Genomic DNA, 14,110 nt, shown 5'->3' on the forward strand with positions numbered 1-14,110 from the left:
ATAAACATTGATTGATTGATGTATAGATATAAATATACATATGCATACAAAAAGTGGTATAGACCATTTAAAATCTCTTCTTACTGTCTAAATTACATTTTAACATATAACTTTTTATCAAAATATTATCAGAGATTGTCATAGACCATGGACATATTCTCAGCCAAAAACCAAGGCACGAAAATTGCAAGTGATATTGAGCGACCAGCAGGACATTTCACCTCGAGAGATAGATCGCAGATGGAGAAACAAATTCCCGTTTTGTGAGAAAAAGGTGAACAGAAGAGAGGAAAATACCAAAAGTGGTAGTGAGGAGCGCGCACTGGTCAGCATACTTTTTCAATAAACTTGTCCAAATGATTTCATAGTGCAAAGAAGGATCCACTCGCTTTTCCACTGCGGGGGGAAGATGATGAAATGAAGATGACAGAAAGGTGACAGGAATAACCCAAAGCCCACGCTTGACTTTCACAGTCCAACATTATGATTCACCACACACACACACACACACACACACACACACACACACACACACACAAATCTGTGTCCGGCACCGACGGGACCGGGGGGATGAGAGAAGGCGTGGACTCGTAAGGGAGGGTTCTATTCCCTGGGTAACGGGCCTTGGCCGAGGAACTGAGAGGTGTTTTGGCTTGTGTTGCGTTCGGGGAGAGTGCAGCTTCTCCCAGAAGGAGGCTATAAAAAGACAAAGGAGACAGGAGGCCATGTGGAGAGACTGTTGAAAGGGAGCAAAAAACACCCACTCCAAAAAAAAAAAAAAGGAGACACATTTCAAACAAACAATACAAAATTACTTCCATGCAAACGCCAAATTCCTGTGTTCGGCGTCTCTGTCTTGAGGGATTTAACCCGTTTTTTTTCTTCGACAGGACTTGTTTGCATGTCGGCCACACCTCACAGCATCCGGAAGAGGGACAAGTCATCACTTCAGTATGTTTGTCCAAAGTGACTTCTCTCTACTTGCACAAAAACCATTGCAGTAGATCAGGCAAGTCAAACTGGTTTTCATTGAGAACCACATGGCAGTTATGGTTGCCCTAAGAGGGCCGCTTTTACTATCCAGCCATCCATTTTCAACCGCTTATTCCCTTTGGGGTCGCGGGGGGCGCTGGTGCCTATCTCAGCCACAATCGGGCAGAAGGCGGCGTACACCCTGGACAAGTCGCCACCTCATCGCAGAATTCCATCCATCCATTTTCTACCGCTTATTCCCTTTCTGGGTCGCGGGGGGCGCTGGCGCCTATCTCAGCTACAATCGGGCGAAAGGCGGGGTACGCCCTGGACAAGTCGCCACCTCATCGCAGAATTATTGATGCTAAATATGCTAATTATCTTTCCATTCCAGGGTCAAATGTAAGGATTACGAGGGCATCGTGATGCGGGTCATTCTCTCAATGATGCAGTCGGGCTCCAACACAGCGTGAAAGTAAGAAATAATTGAATTATTTAACACTAAAAACAGACTAAGAACAGAAAAACTTGCACAAAGTACAAAAGGCAAAACAAAACTACTAGCATGAGAGCTAGAGGAAAAAAAGGCTTAGCGTGGAAGCTAGCAAGTACAAACATGGAATTGGAATCATCCATTTCCTACCACTTATTCCCTTTGGGGTCGCTGGTGCCTATCTCAGCTACAATCGGGCAGAAGGCGGCGTACACCCTGGACAAGTCGCCACCTCATCGCAGAATTATTGATGCTAAATATGCTAATTATCTTTCCATTCCAGGGTCAAATGTAACGATTACGGGGGCATCGTGATGCGGGTCATTCTCTCAATGATGCAGTCGGGCTCCACAGCGTGAAGGTAAGAAATAATTGAATTATTCAACACTAAAAACAAATTAAGAACGGAAAAACTTGCACGGGGCACAAAAGGCGGAACAAAACTACTAGCATGAGAGCTAGAGGAACAAAAGGCTTCGCGTGGAAGCTAGCAAGTACAAACATGGAATCGGAATCATCCATTTCCTACCGCCTATTCCCTTTGGGGTCGCGGGGGGCGCTGGTGCCTATCTCAGCTACAATCGGGAAGAAGGCGGCGTACACCCTGGACAAGTCGCCACCTCATCGCAGAATTATTGATGCTAAATATGCTAATTATCTTTCCATTCCAGGGTCAAATCTAACGATTACGAGGGCATCGTGATGCGGGTCATTCTCTCAATGATGCAGTCGGGCTCCAACACAGCGTGAAAGTAAGAAATAATTGAATTATTTAACACTAAAAACGGACTAAGAACAGAAAAACTTGCACAAAGTACAAAAGGCAAAACAAAACTACTAGCATGAGAGCTAGAGGAAAAAAAGGCTTAGCGTGGAAGCTAGCAAGTACAAACATGGAATTGGAATCATCCATTTCCTACCGCTTATTCCCTTTGGGGTCGCTGGTGCCTATCTCAGCTACAATCGGGCAGAAGGCGGCGTACACCCTGGACAAGTCGCCACCTCATCGCAGAATTATTGATGCTAAATATGCTAATTATCTTTCCATTCCAGGGTCAAATGTAACGATTACGGGGGCATCGTGATGCGGGTCATTCTCTCAATGATGCAGTCTGGCTCCACAGCGTGAAGGTAAGAAATAATTGAATTATTCAACACTAAAAACAAATTAAGAACGGAAAAACTTGCACGGGGCACAAAAGGCGGAACAAAACTACTAGCATGAGAGCTAGAGGAACAAAAGGCTTAGCGTGGAAGCTAGCAAGTACAAACATGGAATCGGAATCATCCATTTCCTACCGCTTATTCCCTTTGGGGTCGCGGGGGGCGCTGGTGCCTATCTCAGCTACAATCGGGAAGAAGGCGGCGTACACCCTGGACAAGTCGCCACCTCATCGCAGAATTATTGATGCTAAATATGCTAATTATCTTTCCATTCCAGGGTCAAATGTAACGATTACGAGGGCATCGTGATGCGGGTCATTCTCTCAATGATGCAGTCGGGCTCCAACACAGCGTGAAAGTAAGAAATAATTGAATTATTTAACACTAAAAACAGACTAAGAACGGAAAAACTTGTACGAGGCACAAAAGGCAAAACAAAACTACTAGCATGAGAGCTAGAGGAACAAAAGGCTTAGCGTGGAAGCTAGCAAGTACAAACATGGAATTGGAATCATCCATTTCCTACCGCTTATTCCCTTTGGGGTCGCTGGTGCCTATCTCAGCTACAATCGGGCAGAAGGCGGCGTACACCCTGGACAAGTCGCCACCTCATCGCAGAATTATTGATGCTAAATATGCTAATTATCTTTCCATTCCAGGGTCAAATGTAACGATTACGGGGGCATCGTGATGCGGGTCATTCTCTCAATGATGCAGTCGGGCTCCACAGCGTGAAGGTAAGAAATAATTGAATTATTCAACACTAAAAACAAATTAAGAACGGAAAAACTTGCACGGGGCACAAAAGGCGGAACAAAACTACTAGCATGAGAGCTAGAGGAACAAAAGGCTTAGCGTGGAAGCTAGCAAGTACAAACATGGAATCGGAATCATCCATTTCCTACCGCTTATTCCCTTTGGGGTCGCGGGGGGCGCTGGTGCCTATCTCAGCTACAATCGGGAAGAAGGCGGAGTACACCCTGGACAAGTCGCCACCTCATCGCAGAATTATTGATGCTAAATATGCTAATTATCTTTCCATTCCAGGGTCAAATGTAACGATTACGAGGGCATCGTGATGCGGGTCATTCTCTCAATGATGCAGTCGGGCTCCAACACAGCGTGAAAGTAAGAAATAATTGAATTATTTAACACTAAAAACAGACTAAGAACAGAAAAACTTGCACAAAGTACAAAAGGCAAAACAAAACTACTAGCATGAGAGCTAGAGGAAAAAAAGGCTTAGCGTGGAAGCTAGCAAGTACAAACATGGAATTGGAATCATCCATTTCCTACCGCTTATTCCCTTTGGGGTCGCTGGTGCCTATCTCAGCTACAATCGGGCAGAAGGCGGCGTACACCCTGGACAAGACGCCACCTCATCGCAGAATTATTGATGCTAAATATGCAAATTATCTTTCCATTCCAGGGTCAAATGTAACGATTACGGGGGCATCGTGATGCGGGTCATTCTCTCAATGATGCAGTCGGGCTCCACAGCGTGAAGGTAAGAAATAATTGAATTATTCAACACTAAAAACAAATTAAGAACGGAAAAACTTGCACGGGGCACAAAAGGCGGAACAAAACTACTAGCATGAGAGCTAGAGGAACAAAAGGCTTCGCGTGGAAGCTAGCAAGTACAAACATGGAATCGGAATCATCCATTTCCTACCGCTTATTCCCTTTGGGGTCGCGGGGGGCGCTGGTGCCTATCTCAGCTACAATCGGGAAGAAGGCGGCGTACACCCTGGACAAGTCGCCACCTCATCGCAGAATTATTGATGCTAAATATGCTAATTATCTTTCCATTCCAGGGTCAAATCTAACGATTACGAGGGCATCGTGATGCGGTGCATTCTCACAATGATGCAGTCGGGCTCCAACACAGCGTGAAGGTAAGAAATAATTGAATTATTTAACACTAAAAACAGATTAAGAACAGAAAAACTTGCACGAGGCACAAAAGGCAGAACAAAACTACTAGCATGAGAGCTACAGGAACAAAAGGCTTAGCGTGGAAGCTAGCAAGTACACACATGGAATCGGAATCGTCACTGTAGTGAAACACAAAACTGCGTGTAACACAAACTAGAAAGCGAGAACGAGAGAACAAAGAAGGCAGGCTCAAATAAGTAGAGTAATTACTAACAGGTGTGAGTCCGGAAAAAAGAAGCAGGTGAAACAAATAGGAAACTATGGTAACAGAACTATAAGGCTTCACGGTGGAAGAGGGGTTAGTGCGTCTGCCTCACAATACGAAGGTCCTGCAGTCTTGGGTTCAAATCCAGGCTCGGGATCTTTCTGTGTGGAGTTTGCATGTTCTCCCCGTGAATGCGTGGGTTCCCTCCGGGTACTCCGGCTTCCTCCCACTTCCAAAGACATGCACCTGGGGATAGGCCCCTCCCACCGCCAAAGACATGCACCTGGGGATAGGCCCCTCCCACCTCCAAAGACATGCACCTGGGGATAGGTTGATTGGCAACACTAAATGGTCCCTAGTGTGTGAATGTTGTCTGTCTATCTGTGTTGACCCTGTGATGAGGTGTCGACTTGTCCAAGGTGTACCCCGCCTTCCGCCCGATTGTAGCTGAGATAGGCGCCAGCGCCCCCCGCGACCCCGAAAGGGAATAAGCGGTAGAAAATGGATGGATGGATGGAATACAATAACGGAACTAAAGTAGAATATGATATGATCCGTACAGCGGATCATGACAAAATGGATGCCATCATAAAACTTGTATTCATTTTACAAGCAATGTTTTAAGTAGAGATGTCCGATAATGGCTTTTTTTTTTCCCCGGAATTCCGATATTGTCCAACTCTTAATTACTAGTTCCGAAATCAACCGTCATTTTATTTTTATATACAAACCCCGTTTTCATATGAGTTGGGAAATTGTGTTAGATGTAAATATAAACAGAATACAATGATTTGCAAATCATTTTCAAGCCATATTCAGTTGAATATGCTACAAAGACAACATATTTCATGTTTAAACTCATAGACTTTATTTTTTTTTTGCAAATAATAATTAACTTACAATTTCATGGCTGCAACACATGCCAAAGTAGTTGGGAAAGGGCATGTTCACCACTGTGTTGCATCACCTTTTCTTTTAACAACACTCAATAAACGTTTGGGAACTGAGGAGACACATTTTTGAAGCTTTGAAAGTGGAATTCTTTCCCATTCTTGTTTTATGTAGAGCTTCAGTCCTTCAACAGTCCGGGGTCTCCGCTGTCCTATTTTACGCTTCATAATGCGCCACACATTTTCCATGGGAGACAGATCTGGACTGCAGGCGGGCCAGGAAAATACCCGCACTCTTTTTTTTACAAAGCACGTGTTGCAGCCATGAAATTTTAAGATAATTATTATTTGCAAAAAAAATAAAGTTGATGAATTTGAACATCAAATATCTTGTTGTAGTTTATTCAACTGAATATGGCTTGAAAATGATTTGCAAATCATTGTATTCTGTTTAAATTTACATCTAACACAATTTCCCAACTCATATAGATATGGAGTTTGTATATTTGAGCACTTTTGATATCCTTTACGTATGTCCTCTGTGTATTTAATTTATATTTGCATGCCTCAAGACATTATCTCTATTTAATATTGGCTGTATTTCTGATTTTGTTACGGCGCACGCGCAGTCTGTTTTTCCCTCTTCTGTGAGAGCACCTAGAAGCTTCGCTGTGAGCGCCGCCAGACACGCCCTCGCGCTCGCCGCACAGACTGGGGCGTTACAGCTTGGTTGGTAGAGCAGCCTTGCCAGCAACTTGAGGGTTGCAGGTTCGATCCCCGCTTCCGCCATCCTAGTCACTGCCGTTGTGTCCTTGGGCAAGACACTTCACCCACCTGCTCCCAGTGTCACCCACACTGGTTTAAATGTAATTTAGATATTGGGTGTCACTATGTAAAGCGCTTTGAGTCACTAGAGAAAAAGCGCTATAAAAATATAATTCACTTCATTTCCCAGACCGCGCCCACTCACAGCCGCAGCCGGAGGCAATCTGCAATCAACGCACCTGGAGTTAATAACGGACGACAGGATAAAAGAGCCTCGTCGCTGACCTCCCTTCGTCGGAACGTAGCTCTGTTCGCAGAAAACTTTGCGTCTCCGACTTCCCTCCTGATCTCGCTCGTTTGCTTGTTTCCTCGTGCCTTTTTCATGATCCCATTTTTGTGTCTTGTTTTCCCCCACAGTCACTCGTGTCTCAGCTTCCACTGTTGCCTTTCCCTCCTGGACCTTGTTTGTCCTCGCCGATCCTTAACCCCTGTTTTGGAGTTCCGGACTTCTCCTTCCTGCCTACGACCCCGCTCGGACCTCGGACCTCTTGGCTTCTTCCCCTCGGATTCGGACGCTGTACATCCACTTAAACAAACCTTACGGTATTTACATACGGTTAATTTCCACACATAGTTTTCTAGTCAAACACATGGTAGCATACACACCCCATACAATCATCAAGCACTCAATAAATCTGTTGAGCTTGATCCATTGTTGTCATGCCGTCCTCCTTCCCTAGTCCTTACATAACAGATTTTTGTTTGTGTGCCATGTTGGTCCAGACCACAGCAAACATTACCTCGCTTGCAAAGATTATAATGAATCCATTAGAAGAAGACAGGCTGCAGTTTCCTTCAACTTGGACACACACATTCTGGCCATTCTAAACCAGTAATTTCCAGAAGTTATCTCACACTCTGATAAACCTATGTTTTATTAATGTTTTCCAATGTAAAAAAATATATTCACATTTCAAAATTTCTGTAACGAATATTTGCGTCAGCATGAGACACAAATTAATTTTGATAGTAGGCTACTATTGTTGTGTTTTTACTGTTTTCCTGCCTTCTCTTTGGTCTGCAGCTGTGCTTTTAGTGATTCGTCCTTGGCGAGGGGCGGACCTTGAGGCCCACCTGTTTGCAATTAGCACACCGGTATTTAGGCTCATCACTGTCAGCTTGGCTTCGCCGGTTATTGTCTCCGGTACTCCTGTCGTGCATGCACCTGCTTCACCAGACCGGGTATGTTTTCGCTACTTTGTCCTGAATTCCCTAACCTCTTGTGTGTTTATCTCCTAGTCCCCCTGAGGTGAAAGGATTACTTTTGTTGGACTCTTGCCCTACTCAGTGTGCCCTGGCCCTGTCTCCTGCCGAAATCTGAGGAACCTATTTCGGCCAGATTTCATGGTGTGCGTTTCTGCCCCATCACCCTTAGTTATCCTTTTTTGTCTAATGAAATGTTTTCATTTTTATATAATTCCACCTTGTCCCCCGTCTCTACATCCTGGGGTCACACCCACTTGACTAAGACTTTAACAACTATAGCTAATATAGACACTTACAAAAAGTCTGCGGGCTATAGAGCGTTTTCCGTTCGGGCTCCAGTACTCTGGAATGCCCTCCCGGTAACAGTTCGAGATGCTACCTCAGTAGAAGCATTTAAGTCTCATCTTAAAACTCATTTGTATACTCTAGCCTTTAAATAGACCTCCCTTTTAGACCAGTTGATCTGCCGCTTCTTTTCTTTCTCCTATGTCCCCCCCTCCCTTGTGGAGGGGGTCCGGTCCGATGACCATGGATGAAGTACTGACTGTCCAGAGTCGAGACCCAGGATGGACCGCTCGTCGGGACCCAGGATGGACCGCTCGCCTGTATCGGTTGGGGACATCTCTACGCTGCTGATCCGCTTCAGATGGTTTCCTGTGGACGGGACTCTCGCTGCTGTCTTGGAGCCACTATGGATTGAACTTTCACAGTATCATGTTGGACCCGCTCGACATCCATTGCTTTCGGTCCCCTAGAGGGGGGGGGGGTTGCCCACATCTGAGGTCCTCTCCAAGGTTTCTCATAGTCAGCATTGTCACTGGCGTCCCACTGGGTGTGAATTCTCCCTGCCCACTGGGTGTGAGTTTTCCTTGCCCTTTTGTGGGTTCTTCCGAGGATGTTGTAGTCATAATGATTTGTGCAGTCCTTTGAGACATTTGTGATTTGGGGCTATATAAATAAACATTGATTGATTGATTGATTACATCATGTGTTGCCTTCACTATAACACTAATATAAGACTTTTAATTTCCAGACGGATTTTTTTTTCTTGTATTTTTGGTCCAATATGTCTCTTTGGACATTTTGGGTTGCCGACTAGAGTCTAGAGTCACACGCAGATGGATGCATGATTCCACGAGCATGTTCTCTGCTTGTCGGACCTCAGATGTCTGAACCATGAGGTTATATAAAAAATAAAAAAAAAATAAAAGAAAGTTGGCTCTTCTTTGTGGATGACAGGCATAAAATGTCTGCCGGCATTCCTGCTGCAACACAAATCAAAATGAAACCCAATCCAAAGCCTGTCTCTGCTTTTGTTTTAACTCCCGTCTTGGCCACCGTCACCGCCCGACCACGGGCATCGCATCCAGGGATGGGTTTGAAGGGGATGAGGTATGAAAGCCGTAGATAAGGAGAAATCTCTAAAGTCAATTCTGAACATTTACAATCGGCTCTTTTGGGTGATTGCCTGGGGGGGGGGGGGGGGGGGGGGGGGGGTTGCATTCCCCACATGAGGGTTGTCTTGCTTTGAGTAAGGTGCGGGAGGACGGCGCCTGTAGTTCAAACACGCAACACAGACTTTTCTGTTTAACCTGGGAGGTCCAGATAAGCCCCCCTGCCCCATTTTGTTTTATTGTATTATCTTCAGTATGTGCTCCCAGTACTGTATGCCAAAGCGACCATGCCCTCGGTGCACCTGAACCACGACATATTAGACTTGGAGGAGCATTAAGGATGGGTACCTTATTCGGTACGTTTGCCGAACTGACCAAAGTTTGTCGGTACTACCGGGTACCGAGACATGTAACACCAAATACCTACTATCTAAGGCAGGGGTCGGGAACCTTTTTGGCTGAGAGAGCCAAAAAGCCAAATATTTCAAAAAGTATTTCCATAAGAGACGTATAATATTTTTCTTAACACTGAACACAACTAATTGTGTGCATTTTTAAGTAAGACCAACATTTCTAGGGTATAAGAGGTGTCTTATTCTTTGTAATAACATTGTTATTCTGAAGCTAACTGGAGGGGGCGTGGCCTGCGAGCCTGCAGCGAACTGGGGTGTGCCAGGACAGGCCTCAAAATCAGCGACAGGTGCGTAGATGGTCCACCAGGGCCTTGTTATCTAATCACCTGTCGCTCTGTTATAAGCCGCAGCCAGTAGGAGAGACAGGGTTGGGGCTGGAGCCAGAGCGCAAGCAACTGAGAGACTATTGAAAAATAAAACAATATTGTAACCCTGAAACAGGCTCTCATGTCGGTGCTTGGTGGTCTGAAGAACCCCCAGAGGGGCAAGCCCCACACTAACCAATAATAAATAAATAACTTCTTACCATTACGCAACTTCTTTAACAGGTGCGGTAGAAAATGGATGGAATAAAAATGCATGAGGATGTTTTATATTTTGAACGTTATTTTTAACACTGTGATTACAAGTGGAATCATTCATTACTTTTCATGCTAAGCAATGTCAGCTCAGATTTATCCGAGAGCCAGATGCAGTCATCAAAAGAGCCACATCTGGCTCTAGAGCCATAGGTTCCCTACCCCTGATCTAAGGTCACGTCCTGTTGCAGACTTACGCACTTGGTTGGGAAACAATCAGTCGAGCACTCAGAGCAAACTCAGACAGCCTCTTTGTTACGATGGTAATCATTTTCCATGCCAACAAAGCATTTTAAAATGCAAGCTCGATGCTAATTTACATTGTATTTACCATAGACATGCTAAAGATTATCATTAGCGATTTTATATGATACACATTTATACACACATTATATATATATATATAAACATACACACATGTTTACCATGTGTGTATGTTTATATGTACATCACCTTTTCTTTTGACAACACTCAATAAACGTTTAGGAACTGAGGAAACTAATTGTTGAAACTTTGGAAGTGGAATTAAACCTTAACCATTCTTGCTTGATGTACAGCTTAAGTTGTTCAACAATCCGGGGTCTTGTTGTCGTATTTTACGCTTCATAATGCGCCACAAATTTTCGATGGGAGACATGTCTGGACTGCAGGCGGGCCAGGAAAGTACCCGCACTCTTTTACTACGAAGCCACGCTGTTGTAACACGTGGCTTGGCATTGTTTTGCTGAAATAAGCAGGGGCGTCCATGATAACGTTGCTTGGATGACAACATATGTTGTTCCAAAACCTGTATGTACCTTTCAGCATTAATGGTGCCTTCACAGATGTGTAAGTTACCCATGCCTTGGGCACTAATGCACCCCCATACCATCACACATGCTGGCTTTTCAACTTTGCACCTACAACAGTCCGGATGGTTCTTTTCCTCTTTCCGTCCACAGTTTCCAAACATAATTTGAAATGTGGACTCGTCAGACCACGGAACACTTTTCCACTTAACATTAGTCCATCTGAGATGAGCTTGGGCCCAGCGAAGCCGGCAGCGTTCCTGGGTGTTGTTGATAAATGGGTTTCGCTTTGCATAGTAGAGTTTTAACTTGCACTTACAGATGTAGCGACCAACTGTAGTTACTGACAGTGGTTTTATGAAGTGTTCCTGAGCCCATGTGGTGATATCCTTTACACACTGATGTCGGTTTTTGACGCAGTACCGCCCGAGGGATCAAAGGCCCGTAATATCATCGCTTACGTGCAGCGATTTCTCCAGATTCTCTGAACGTTTTGATTATTTTACGAACCGTAGATGGTAAAATCCTTAAATTCCTTGCTATTGCTCGTTGAGAAATGTTGTTCTAAAACTGTTCGACATTTGCTTACAAATTGGTGACCCTCGCCCCTGTCATGGTCCACGTCTTGGACCACGTCATATTCTGGTTTTGTTATCATCCTGTGTTGTATTTGACGTCTTTGGTTCCCGGCGGCACTTCCTGTTTGGTTTCTGTTGTCATGGTTACTCATTTAGTGTCACCTGTTTCTTGTTTGTCGTCACGCACCTGATTTGATTAATATTCGCTTTATTTAAGACCGCCCTTGTTTGTCATTCGTTCTCAGACTATAGTTTGCTACATGCAACAAGTGACATCGCGCTTCCCGCATTGTGGTAACTCTTTTTTCACCCTATTAGCTTCCATGCTATTTTGTTGGTTTACATACTAGAGCTTTCAGTTCATTCTAGCTTCCATGCTAGTTCTGTTTGTTTTGTCTTTAGTGCCCATGTGCCAGTATTTCTGTCATTAGTTTGTTTTTGTAGTTAGGAATAAATCATCATTCCTACCTTAACGCTGTGTTCCATCTCTGCTGCACCACGAGAATGCAAACACACGCCACGATGCCACCCAGACGTCACAGCCGCATCCTTGTTTGTGAATTACCTAGCATTTCATGGAAGCTGCTTTTATAGCCAATCATGGCACCCACCTGTTCCCAATTAGCCTGCACACCTGTGGGATGTTCCAAATAAGTGTTTGATGAGCATTCCTCAACATTACCAGTATTTATTGCCACCTTTCCCAACTTCTTTGTCACGTGTTGCTGGCATCAAACTCTAAAGTTAATGATTATTTGCACAAAAAAATGTTTATCAGTTTGAACATCAAATATGTGTCTTTGTAGTAGAGATGCGCGTATAGGCAATTATATAATCCGCAACCGCATCACCAAAGTCGTCGTCCACCCGCCGTCCACCCGAACCAACATTTTATCAGAACCGCAATCACCTGCCACCCGCCCGCTGAAGTACATCAGAGGTCGGCCACCTTCACTACTCACAGAGCTATTTAGACCCGTTTTACAGAGTAATGAAGACAATGGGAGCCGCTAACGTTCTCGCGAATATCCAATGGTGTCCATTCTGATGACAGGAATAAGGGTGTGCTGTGAAGCCATTGACTTTGACACCTTCAACATCATGAACAAACCGATTGTTAGTCCGGCAACATGTTGTGTGCAGCTTCCGCAGCAACACGCACACGACTGCAAGGCATACTGGGTGATACAGAGTACACTGTTAGTTGTGATATAAACAACTTTAACACTCTTACTAATATGCGCCACGCTGTGAAGCCAGACCTAACAAGTTTGACAAACACATTTCGGGAGAACATCCATCCATCCATTTTCTACCGCTTATTCCCTTTTTTGGGGTGTCGGGGGGCGCTGGCGCCTATCTCAGCTACAATCGGGCGGAAGGCGGGGTAAGCCCTAGGCAAGTCGCCACCTCATCACAGGGCCAACACAGATAGACAGACAACATTCACACACTAGGGACCATTTAGTGTTGCCAATCAACCTATCCCCAGGTGCATGTCTTTGGAAGTGGGAGGAAGCCGGAGTACCCGGAGGGAACCCACGCATTCACGGGGAGAACATGCAAACTCCACACAGAAAGATCCCGAGCCTGGATTTGAAACCAGGACTGCAGGACCTTCGTATTGTGAGGCAGACTCACTAACCCCTCTGCCACCGTGAAGCCTTCGGGAGAACATCCTCACAGTAACACAACATAAAGGCAACACAACAAATGCCCAGAATCCTTTGTATCCGTGACACTTCCTGAATATATTTTACACCCCCGCGCCCCCAACCCCGCCCACCTTACCGATGCACAGGGGGACAAAGGGGTTGCTGCTAGCGGGGTGCATAAAATAGTCAGGAATTATAATGGATACAAAGGATTCTGGGTATTTGTTGTGTTGCGTTTATCTTGTGTTACTGGGAGAATGTTCTCCCGAAATGTGTTTGTCAATCTTGTTTGGTGTGGCTTCACAGCGTGGCGCATATTACTAAGATTGTTAAAATGGTTTATATCACGACCATTAGTGTACTCTGTGTCACCCAGTATGCCTTGCAGTCGTGTGCGTGTTGCCGCGGAAGCCACACACAACATGTTGCCGGACTGACAAACGGTTCGAACATGTTGTTGAAGGCGACCAAGTCACTGGCTTCATAGCACGCCCTAATAATTATTATCTAGGTGACTGCCGGCAGTCATTCTAGAGCAGGGGTGCCCACACTTTTTCTGCAGGCGAGCTACTTTTCAATTGACCAACTCGAGGGGATCTACCTCATTTATATATATCATTTATATTTATTTATTTATGAAAGAGACATTTTTGTAAACAAGTTAAATGTGTTTAATGATAATACAAGCATGTGTAACACATATAGATGTCTTTCTTTCACAAAGACAAGAATATAAGTTGGTGTATTACCTGATTCTGATGACTTGCATTGATTGGAATCAGACAGTAATGATGATAACGCCCACATTTTCAAATGGAGGAGAAAAAAAGTTGTCCTTTCTGTACAATACCACATGAAAGTGGTTGGTTTTTGGCATCTAATTCATCCAGCTTCCATACAGTTTACAAGAAAAACATTGGCGGCAAATTCCGTAGCTTGCTTGATTGACATTCACGGCACCCGAGGGTCTTGTGAGATGACGCTGGCTGCTGCCAGTTCATTATTATGAAA

General features: G+C 44.7%; 1 long non-coding RNA gene across 2 annotated transcripts; it reads left to right on the forward strand.

Annotated features, from left to right (window-relative positions):
* Positions 1-3,610: 3,610 nt before the first annotated feature.
* Positions 3,611-8,802, forward strand: LOC133538553 (uncharacterized). Of its 2 annotated transcripts, XR_009803032.1 has the most exons (6): positions 3,611-3,757; positions 4,059-4,136; positions 4,447-4,527; positions 6,845-7,030; positions 7,512-7,582; positions 7,727-8,802. It is a non-coding gene; the product is annotated as an uncharacterized LOC133538553 (long non-coding RNA). The 2 variants fall into 2 exon arrangements; XR_009803031.1 differs by having other exon boundaries at positions 7,512-8,802.
* Positions 8,803-14,110: the final 5,308 nt, after the last annotated feature.

Source organism: Nerophis ophidion, linkage group LG20, assembly GCF_033978795.1.
Source record: "Nerophis ophidion isolate RoL-2023_Sa linkage group LG20, RoL_Noph_v1.0, whole genome shotgun sequence".
NCBI lineage: Eukaryota > Metazoa > Chordata > Actinopteri > Syngnathiformes > Syngnathidae > Nerophis > Nerophis ophidion.